Genomic DNA, 11,662 nt, shown 5'->3' on the forward strand with positions numbered 1-11,662 from the left:
CTGTAAATTTCTGTGTTCTTGCTACCAGTTGCCACTAGGTGGTGATGGAAGCCAAATAACAAAGTAGAATAAAGTAGGAGGTTTTTTGGTTAGGTTTTTTGTTGTTGTTGTTTGTTTTATTTATTAATTTGATAAGTAAAATTTATTTACTTGTGGTGTACAACGTAATGTTTTGATATGTGTATATATTGTGGAATGACTAAATCTAGCTAATTAACATATATATTACCTCACATACCTATTTTTTGTGTGTGGTGAGAACACTTAAAATCTACTAAGCAATTTTCAAGTATTCTTTATTTCCCCCCCAAATTGATCACTGCTATCGTTTAAGAGCAGTTTCTAGTACATGGGGCCTTGGGGAACCTACAATACCCACAAGGGACATCTTCCTGAGATCAGAGTCTGACCCAGCTGAAGGGCCCCACCCTGCATCCAGGAGGACGTTTGGGGTGAGGTGACTCATCCAGGAGGGTTCTGAGACACCGTCACGGCTGGAGGTCCCAGGAAAGTGTGGGGGTTCCCTTGGACTCAAAGCTGAAGGTCCTGGTCTTTCTTATGCCTCCTAACCTGCTGGGGTCCCCACCTGCTTCAGTCTCAGAGGATGCTGCAGAAGCCTGTGCTCCAGGACGGATTGCCACTGGCCTAGGAAGGACCTGTGGGTGGGGGGACATACCGCCTGGTTACCCCATGTGATCACAGACCTGGATCATGTCCGCATGGTTGCTGAGAGCCTGGATGAGATGAGCAGTACACTCCAGGTGTTGCTTAACCAGCGCACCTTTGCGTCGGGTGGAGTTGGGGCTGAACTCTAGCCGACAGGACACAGAATGCAAGCTCAGGGGGTCCAGCTTCTTCCTCCCTTGACGCAGTGAAGAGACATCACAAACACATTTTTAAATGGTCTTTTCTTCTGTTTTCAGTTTCCTCGACATCTTCACCTTCTACTTCTATTGCTAGCTCCAGGGTGCGCTTTAGATGAACAGATCTCTTGTTTCCACTCTGATCACGACCTCCTGTTTTTTTGTCAAAGGACTGACCAACTCCTTCAGCTGTCACCTCTTGTCCCCTAATATTGTTCAGGAGATGTCTTATGTCCGGATGGCACTTGGATCCACTGTTCCATAACGCCACCAACAAGCAGAGAAGACTCACCCGGGCCTCGACCCTCTAACAGCAAATAAAGGTCTGGTTCTCTCCGTTTTCAGGGCTGTCTCAGTTGACTTGGGCAGGTGCTTCCTGCGACACACCTGTAAGACACTGGCCAGATTTCTGTTGAGCTCAGGGTTGGGGTCTCCCTCTTTAACTGCCAGGTGGAGGCTCAGAAAGAGCTTAGAGTAGATATGACTCTTTTTGGTGTCCTTGGGACCCTTGATGTGCCGGACCTTCAACTACTTGTGCCCTGCAAAGGCTGCCACGATAAGGCACTGAATCTAGCCAGAATTTAGCTGTAGCCCAGGGGCTCAGGCTGGGAGGCTGGAGCAGGGGGCACCTGGAGCGGATGCCTACCAAGACACCCTCAGCTCTGACCCTGGGCTGCAAACTACAAATTATAGCAGCCAAGGTCAACCACTCACCTGCTGCTGGAATGTGCAAGTCCAGAGACCCAAAGGCTCAGGTCTGTCTGCCTGCTCAGGGAAGGCTGACCACAGATGACCTCGCACCGTCCCTGAGGCAGCCAGGAGGTACAAATGAATCTCTCTGTTTCCAACAGTATTGAGGCTCTGGTCTGGGGTTGCCTTCCTAACCTGGGTTCTTCCCCAGGTTAAGTCAAGCGTCCCCCACATGTTAGACTGTGGAGGGTACTAACATTAATAAAGCACATGTATTTCACAGGGTCTTGACTTTTAGCCTAGTAGGCCCACAGCCCTTACATTAGAAGGACAACAGTCCTTAGATCAGGCGTTAGCTTAGTAGGGTCATTATCTTAGTAGGACAACAGTCCTTAGCTGTTAGTAGGGCCAAAGCCCTTTAGTTTAGGCTGTAGCATAGTGGGGCCACAGCCCCATAGTTTTAGCAAGGCCAAAGCCTTGCAGTTTGAGGAATAATCTAACCTTTTAGTATTGCACATAGAAATGCTAAGTTTGGGGAAAAACAGAAAATGTTCACAGGACTGAAAAGTCTCTGGTGTGGATATGAAAATTGTAACACAGCAAAAGTGCTTGCTGTAAGGGCAGATGCCCTGGTGCAGCTAAACCTAATTATGGGAAAATATGTGTACTGAAAGCGTCAAGGCTACTCTGCCAATTAGTGGCTGGTTCCACATTTCACCTTCAACTGCTTCTCTAAGTTTCCTAGGAAACTAAGGGTTGCCATAACGATTATCTCATTGGTTCTTTTGTATGTCACATAGCTTAGTTTTATGACTCCTCTGATGGTAAATTGCTTAAACTATTTTTAAGTTGCACCTGCTTTCATGAAAATTGTTATGTAGCCAGTTTATGTTTTCACTATGACTGATTAACCACCTGTGTTCTTTTCTGTAACTTTCTTGGCTGGACAATAAAACTAAGAGAAAACCTAGTTTGGGGTTTTTCTCCAGGGAATGCTTCTCTCTTGAAGAAGCCGTCTCCTGGAATTAACCCCTTCTGGGCTTCTCACTGCTCAGGAGACATGGGCTTTGAGTAATCCTTTGCATCTCCGTCTCCATCACCCTGGGGTAGAGGTGACATTAGACACCCCAGTACCACCACCACAATTTTTTTTCCATATTGTCTAAAAACTGTTACAGTTTTTCTTTTAAAAGATTCACTTTACAAACAAATGCATTTGAAAGGTGATACGTCAACATTTTCCATGGAAAACTAGCAGCACCTACAATAAATACAAGGTAATAGCAAGAAATGAAGGAAGGAGGAAGGAAGGAAAAGAAAAGAAAAAACGTGCTATTAAAATCTAACCAGATAAGATTTCCAGAAAGACGCCATTTTCCTTCTGCACTCTCCTTAAAAGGGAAATGAATTATTAGATATTTTAAATAACATATTAACACCAAGTTGAGCATCCTTTTTGATGCAATGAATATGATTTAATAATAGTACGTGACATGTCCATTATAAACTTAAAGTTGTCTCTCATGTTGGGAAAATGAAGTAGATCATATATATGGCAATGCATAATAAAGATTCAGCAAATAATGTCCTTCTCAATAAATTAATTAGTAAAATTATGCTCGAAGTTATAATATTTGAGACAAAAGAGAGTACATACTAATAATAGTAAACTTATTCAACTATTATTCTATGTTAGGCATTATTCTCATTGTTTTGTGAGTTTATCATTATCCATTCAATCTCCACAGCATAAGATATAAGCAGTATTATCATTCCCAGTTTATAGCTTAGGAAACTGAGATAGCCATATACTAGTCCCAGCCTCTTAATTATTTTTTTTAAAGATGACCAGTAAGGGGATCTCAACCCTTGACTTGGTGTTGTCAGCACCACACTCTCCCAAGTGAGCTAACCAGCCATCCCCATACAGGGATCCGAACCCGTGGCCTTGGTGTTATCTCCCGAGTGAGCCATGAGCTGGCCCCTCCCAGTCTCTTAATTTGTATGAGAAATGGAATCCTGGTTTGTTTAAGTGAGCTGAACCACGTACACCTGGATGAAAATCTTGTGGTTCTTTTATATTCTTGTCTTAGGTGCAAGAGAACATGTGTCTGTGAGCACATATATACAGTGTATACAGACTGCACAGACACAAGCCCTAGAGGAGTTGTGCCCTGTTGCCACTAGGTGTTGATAGTAACCAAGCCATATCATGATTTCATGCTTTCATGATAGAAACTAAGGCAAATCACGATTTCCATAAAGACTGTTGAGTTCACAATTTATGAACGTGAAGTTTATGCTTGTGTTCATTCATTCATTTTCTCATCCATTTCATAAATAATTTTCAAGCCTTTCATATGTGTCGAGAACACATGGACTTACGTGCTAGTGACTTCAGAGGAAGGCATAAATCTACTTCTGAATTGAGTGGAATACCCTGTGATTAATTAGCCACCCCTAATGGTCCAACAGAGACCACTGTAAGGGTTCGTATAAGAGATGATTGGAATTTGGCAATAGGAATGTAGAGGAGGTTCCTGATGGAAGAGATGCTTTGAGGGAAAATAGAATTTCACAACAGTCCAAAAGTAGGGAGTCAAGGGGAGGTCAAGGTTAAGGCTGGCCATCATATCACTGGCTTGGGATAGGAGGGAGAGTATTGGGATACTGGAGGTATTTCCCTACATAAGGTGTGCACTAAGAGTGTTATGATTTGATATCAGAATTAATGTTCCACTTTTTTTAATGCTCTAGAACATTTTTATTAACTATGTTTCTCAAATACTTGAAAAATTCACCCAAAAGACTCTCTGCTCAGACTTTCCTAGAAAACCACTCATCTGACATTTCAAATTTATCACCATAAAGTAGGTTATACTACCTTTTTTATCATTGAAATATGGTCTGCATATGTGGCTACGTCTCCCTTATCATTCAAGACTCAGATAACGTGTGTCTTCTGTCTTTTCTCCTAATTAGGCTTGCCAACAGTTTGAGTATTTTAAGTGCAGCCTCTAATATTTGTGTATCAGTGCTGCTTCTTTTCTATGTTCTGATTCTGAAAGGATCCCTAGCCAGAAAGACCGTCATCTTTGGGGTAACTAAGACCACGCAGAAAATTTCGGTCAGTCGTTAACTTGGGAACTAATAATCATCAATTCCTTGAGGTTAGTAGAGGAACTGAGAAACTGACCATACAGCTGAGACTGCCTGTAGATAAAATCATACCCTCTTATGCTGATTTACTTCGGAGGCTGTGCACCTACAATTAAGGACTGAAACTAAGTTTTCTTGTTTTTCTTACCTCTCTAATCAAATGCAACCAAGAAGAGATTTAAGAGAGAGGCAAGACAACCTAGCTGATTATAAACTCTCCCTCTTCCTTAAAGGAAAATTGGCATCCACTTTAATCAGGGGTCCAAGTCAGGTATTTTTATGTTCTAATGATGTTTGACTGAGGTTACTATCCTTGAGCTCTCTCTAGGAGATAAGAACTCTGACCCTGAGAGAACATCAAAGGCTTGAAGCTGACTGCAGACTCTGTGATGCTGAAGTTACCAATCCATCATGGGACCCTGACACCTGATTCAGACCATCTGCTGACCTCAGCCTCCCCCCCCTTTTTTTTTATAGCAGAACAAAGATCCTTACCTTATCTTCCCACCTCTTCCCCTTTATAAACCCTAGAGCAAGCATCAGAGGGCAGGATGATTTTAGCTTGTTCATACCCCAGATGCCAGTTACCTGAATAAACCTTCCAATCCTTGCACTAACTTTTGGGCTTTCGAATCATTTGTTTAGTGGGAGAGGGCAAGCAGAGCCTGGTCTGCTGGTAACGATTCCTTAATTTCTGCTTTATCCTTAATTGATATTTGCCTATTTTTTTTTTTTTTTAGTTTTTCTTATGTCTTATTTCATTTTCTAATTTATTATCAAATAGTTTTTTTTAATGCAAGAAGATTTAAATCCACAGTTTGATACAATATTTGTTGTAACAATAGGTAACAATAGGATTAGTACAGAAGCACTTGAAAATTGAGCTGGGTAAAATTTACAACATATGTTAGAAATCACTAATTTACCTGTTGCAGAATTTATAGTTAATAATAAAATTTAAAATACTAGCATACATTTTAAAAACTCATTTGTAATAGTTATGAGGTAAACTGTTCTGTTACATAACTGTTTAAAAACAAGACAAAACAAAACAAAATGACCATCTGGTAAGAAATAGTTTCCAAAACTACCGCCTTATGATGGTACTAGTTTTAGTAATAGGTAATATGTTTTTTGTTTTTTTTTTTATTCATTTGTTTTTGTTTTTTGGTGGCTGGTGATACAGGGATCTGAACCCTTGACCTTGGTGTTACAAGTCTGTTCTCTAACCCACTGAGCTAACAGGCCAGCCCAGTAGCAGCTAATACCTTAAAAATACAAAAAGAAATAAAGTTCTTTGAATATTTTTACCCAAGGAGTTACATTATAAATCACATTATAGTTATTTTTAAAATATAATTTTTAGATGAGATATTATTATTCTTCATAAATATTTTTTAAAACTTCAAAACTACAACAAGATATGGGACAGAAAAGTTAAAATCTTTTAGTGAAGAGCAAAAACAAAAATGTGAAAGAAATCGTAGAACACTGTTTAATTATGGTGGAGACTATGACAACAAATAAACTGATTTCTGGGATTTTTGGGCTGCCAAAGCCAATAGTTTATCACACACAATGAACTTTAGTGTTTTCCGTGTATTCAGATTTCAGTGACACAATTAAGCGGAGGAAATGCGAATCCTCTTTGGCAAAGCAGCCTCATTCCTCTTTTGTCATTCAAAGAAACATTTTCTATGCCCATACTGGGGGGGACAGAACAAATACCCAGTAAAACTGAGACCTACCTACCAACAGCTGACAACACTCCTCACTGCATGCCTGGGAAAGGCCCTAGAAAATAAGATACTTTATAAGTTTCCTTAAAACTAGAAGGCTTAATATATAAGGAACTCAAACAACTTTACAAGAAGAAAACAAGCAACCCAGTTAAAAAATGGGCAAAAGAGCTAAGTAGGCATTTCTCTAAGGAAGATATACAAATGGCCAACAGACATATGAAAAAATGCTCAACATCACTCAGCATCCGGGAAATGCAAATCAAAACCACATTGAGATACCATCTCACCCCAGTTAGGATGGCTAAAATCCAAAAGACTATGAACGATAAATGCTGGTGAGGTTGTGGAGAAAAAGGAACTCTCATACATTGTTGGTGGGACTGCAAAATGGTGCAGCCTCTATGGAAAATGGTATGGAGGTTCCTCAAACTGCAGATAGATCTACCATATGACCCAGCTATCCCACTGCTGGGAATATACCCAGAGGAATGGAAATCATCAAGTCGAAGGTATACCTGTTCCCCAGTGTTCATTGCAGCACTCTTTACAATAGCCAAGAGTTGGAACCAGCCCAAATGTCCATCATTGGATGAGTGGATACGGAAAATGTGGTACATCTACACAATGGAATACTACTCAGCTATAAAAACGAATGAAATACTGCCATTTGCAACAACATGGATGGACCTTGAGAGAATTATATTAAGTGAAACAAGTCAGGCACAGAAAGACAAATACCACATGTTCTCACTTATTGGTGGGAGCTAAAAATTAATATATAAATTCACACACACACACACACACACACACACACAAAAAAAAAAAAAAAAAAAAAACGGGGGGGGGAGAAGAAGATATAACAACCACAATTACTTGAAGTTGATACCACAAGCAAACAGAAAGGACATTGTTGGGGGGGAGGGGGGGAGGGAGAAGGGAGGGAGGTTTTGGTGATGGGGAGCAATAATCAGCCAAAATGTATATCGACAAAATAAAATTTTTAAAAAAATTTTAAAAACAAACAAAAAAACTAGAAGGCTTATAGTGAATATATAATCATCCGAAAGGTGTTGATACAGGAGCTGCTCAGTTTTCCTGGGCTCAGATTACAGGACATGCCTCTGAGTTGCCACCACTCCCCAAGGTCTCAGTCCCCTCCTCCGGGCTGGGCTCTCCCCTAGAGGAAAGTTACTGTTGCAAGTTAGACCTCTTTTCAGCAACAACAGGGAGACCACAAGAGGCTGGCTCATGCAAATCCAGCAGCTGGGCATGCTCAACAGAATGTTCTTGACTATGTCGGGTGCATGTGATAGGGTCTGACCAATGAACATGCTCTAGGAAGAGACCACTGAGCATGTGCAAGACTAATGTTACATAACTGAGAACCACCCCTTAATTGAATATTCATTAGATAGAGAAACTATAAAAGCTGAATCCAGCCAAAGGCAGGGTTGTTACTCACTTTCCTGGAGGCAACCTGTGCTGCACTTCCCTGGCTGAGGTGTGTGTATTTTACTTTGTATTGAACGTACTTTCAGCAAGCGCTGCTCCTTCTCTGGAGCCAGCCTGCACTTTGTACTGAGCTTCAAGTATGTTTTTCTTGCTTTTGTGTTAGACTTGATGTCCGTATGGAACATACTTTTGTGTTAAAGTTGGTGTGGCCGAGCCCGTGGCGCACTAGGGAGAGTGCGGCGCTGGGAGCGCGGCGACTCTTCCGCAGCGGGTTCGGATCCTATATAGGAATGGCCCATGCACTCACTGGCCTAGTGCCGGTCACGAAAAAGACAAAAAAAAAAAAAAAAGTTGGTGTGGGCCCTGCTCAGTCTCTGGAGCTATGCCACACTCTCTGTGGAACCTGCATTTCCTACCTGTTAACTTAAACTTGTTCTCACTTTCTACTCTGACTCTGACCTTGAATTCTTTCCTGCGGCAGAGTCAAGAACATGGTAAGGGGACTGCGTGGGTTGAGGCTATCAGCCCTCCCTCGGCCCTACCTCCGGCATCGGTGTTACTGCTCAATTGAGGTGTGTATGGGAGGAAGGAAATTTTCTGGAAAAGGAAAAATAACAAAGATGAGGAGGTGTTATGCTGGGTGAAAGAAGTCAGTCTCAAAAGGTATATATGATTCCATTTATATGACATTCTAGAAAAGACAAAACTATAGGGATGAAAACAGATTGGTGGCTGTCAGAGGACTGAGGTGAGCGGTGGGTGTGACTGTAAAGAGGGCCTTTGGTGAGGGGTGGGAGTGGGGTGGGGGTGGCTGCTGCAACAGCTCTGTATCCTGATGGTGGTGGTAGTTATATAAACAAGCTGAAAAGATCTCATTGAGTTCAGTTGCTCATCCCGCCGAGAGCCAATCAGAGAGACGAAAGTTGTGCTGGGAAGGATTTTATTAGGGCTGGGAGAAAGGGGGTGCAGAGCAATAATGTCAACCCTCCCCCACTGACTAAAGTTTAGGGGTTTTAAAGAGAAGGAAGGAATGCAGGTACATGTTAGGAGGTAGTGAGTGGGGGTCACGCTATGAGCAGGTGGCTTGAGTCAGATGTCAGGGTTCCATGATGGTGATGAACAGCGGTCTGGTAAGCCTCAAGTTCTTGATGTTATCTCAAGGCTGGAGTTATTCCCTGGGGGCGGGGGGGGGGGACTCAAAGACAATAATCTTAGCCAAATACTATAGAACATTAAAATACCAGATTCAAACCCTTGACTAATGTGCGTGCCTAAAACGATCTTCTTTAAGCAGGAGCATAGGTTAGTAATCAGCTTGGTCTTTCTTTGGAATACCTTTGTTCACAAAGGTTGATTAGGAAAGCAGGAGAAACAAGAGGGAGACTCAGTTCTGATTCTTAACCCTTAAGCATGCAGAAGCCATATAAATGAGCACAGGGAGGGAAGAGAAAACTTTTAAGAGAAAGCCTTAAGCAGGGATTGGTTTCAGTTATGTGCATTTACATATGAGTCAAATTCATGGAACCATACCACCTGCCCTCAAAAGAAGTCAATTTTACTGTATGATAATTTTAAAAATAAATAGGGCTGGCTGGTTAGCTCACTTGGGAGAACGTGGTACTGATCACACCAAGGTCAAGGTTTCAGATCCCCAGTACCAGCCAGTCTCAAAAATAAATAAATAAATTAATTAATTAAATACTTATTTTAAAAGATGGAAAGGCTACTTAACTTTCCAACCTCTCCAGGCAAAGAGTTCATCTGACCTGAGCAGCCAGCCAGCCCTGGAATGGTTAGAACAACAGGTAAGAGCATCAGCTCAACAGCCAGGTTGTCTGAACTCCACGCCCAGCTCTTGAGGTGACCGTGGGCATATCGCTTCACCACTTAGTACCTTTCTTTCCTCATCTGAAAATGGAGATATGCTGAGAAGGCTAAATGAGTTAATTTAGGCAAAGCTCTTACCAGGGCCCACTGCTGAGTAAGATCTAAGAAAAAATTAACACCAGAATATAAGCTTTGTGAAGTCAGACGCTCTTATCTGTTTTATCCATGACTGACTGTATTCCCTGGGCCCAGACACTGTCTGACATGGTAGGTGCTCAACACTGAAAGAATGTGAGGTAAAAAGCTAAATAGTCCAAAACATGCAATAGGATTATAAGTGATTATTATTTTGGGTTATATACACCGCTGATCACCTTCATTATGAGTAATCAGGTTTTGGCTCTTGGGCTGATAGAAAGTCATGTTTTCTATCTCAGCAATTGGTTTCTTAGTTGGTAAAGAGACCTGGGTACACCTTCTCTTTCTTTCTTTCTTTCTTTTTTTTTTTTTTTTCTTCCTTTCGGTACACTTTTATTTCAACTTTGAAATGTAAAAAAAAAAAAAAGAAGAAGAAGAAGCCTTTAATACAATCAGTTTGATGTCAGAACCCTATTTTTAATAAGAAAGGGCATTCCTGAAAAGATTTATAAACACTAGCTTTTTATAAGAAGAATTTTATTGTAAAAATACTGGTAAAATGTTCTGTTAGAGTTCTGGTAGAAGTTTTCATACATGAAGAATCTCTGCCAAATGAAGACTATTTACCTTATAAGTAATCATTCCTTTATTACATATGAAATGTGCATTTTATTAAACATACATAATAAAGTACAAGTTCTAAATATCTTCTTTTCCTATGCATTTTTTACCATTCCTAAGGAAATATACTTCGTTGTAACAAATTACGCCCAACAGCTCTTAAATTGTTTGACATTTTTAACTTTATGGTCTAATGTTAATCTTAAACAACGAAGGATAAACTTTGCTTACATTTTAATAGCTTGAAAGAGAGGTAGTTTCAAGTCTTTTCTATTTTTTATTTATTTTTTGTTTGTTTGTTTTTGACTGGTAAGGGGATCTTAACCCTTGACTTGGTGTTGTCAGCACCACGCTCTGCCAAGTGAGCTAACCGGCCACCCCTCTATAGGGATCTGAACCCGTGGCCTTGGTGTTGTCAGCACTGCACTCTCCCAAGTGAGCCACAGGCCAGCCCTGGTAGTTTTAAGTCTTAAAGCATCTTACCAAGTCAGCCACTCTGCACAAGGAATCAGACACTCATCAAACATAAGCACCATCTGGAGCCCAGATGGTGTAGAACAGGTGCACTCCATGAACAATTCCGTCTTTCTGAAGACCTTTTCTTGTGCAAAATGAAATCCTTCGGGGGTGGGGAGGTGAGGAATTCCAAAAAAAAAAACACCAGCACTCCCACACAGGTCCAGGTGGTGGCCCTGAGGACTGACATTAAAAATGTTTACAATGTGTAACTATAAAATAACAAAAAAACAAAGGAATGAAGCAAGAGAACAATTAGCAATTAAAATAAAAATTGGCACTCCTGTGGTATGCAGGCTAAGCAGACTGAGAACAAAAGGCAGAGGCTATTGCAAAGCTGGAGCAGCCACATGGAGCTCTGGATAAGAGGATGGGAAATCTCCAGGTACAGAGCTGTCTTCATGGTATGCAAATCTGTGCACTTTCACAGAGCTCTATGGTCAGAAATGTCCCACATTTGGTTTAATTCTTTGCAGTCGCCATCTTGAAATTCTTAATAATTTTGGATAAGGGACCCTGTGTATTCGTTTTTCACAGGGCCAACAAATTATGTACCCAGTCCTGCCTGGATAAGCAGAGAAAATTACCAGGAAACCAGAATCAAAAACCTACATAATAACATAAGTTTCACGAGGGCAAGACTTTTTCTGTTTT

The 11,662-nt window shown here is 41.0% G+C and overlaps 1 pseudogene; it reads right to left on the bottom strand.

Annotated features, from left to right (window-relative positions):
- Positions 1–683: 683 nt before the first annotated feature.
- Positions 684–8,457, bottom strand: LOC134372424 (translational activator of cytochrome c oxidase 1-like; annotated as a pseudogene).
- Positions 8,458–11,662: the final 3,205 nt, after the last annotated feature.

Source organism: Cynocephalus volans, chromosome 3 (assembly GCF_027409185.1).
Source record: "Cynocephalus volans isolate mCynVol1 chromosome 3, mCynVol1.pri, whole genome shotgun sequence".
Lineage (NCBI taxonomy): Eukaryota > Metazoa > Chordata > Mammalia > Dermoptera > Cynocephalidae > Cynocephalus > Cynocephalus volans.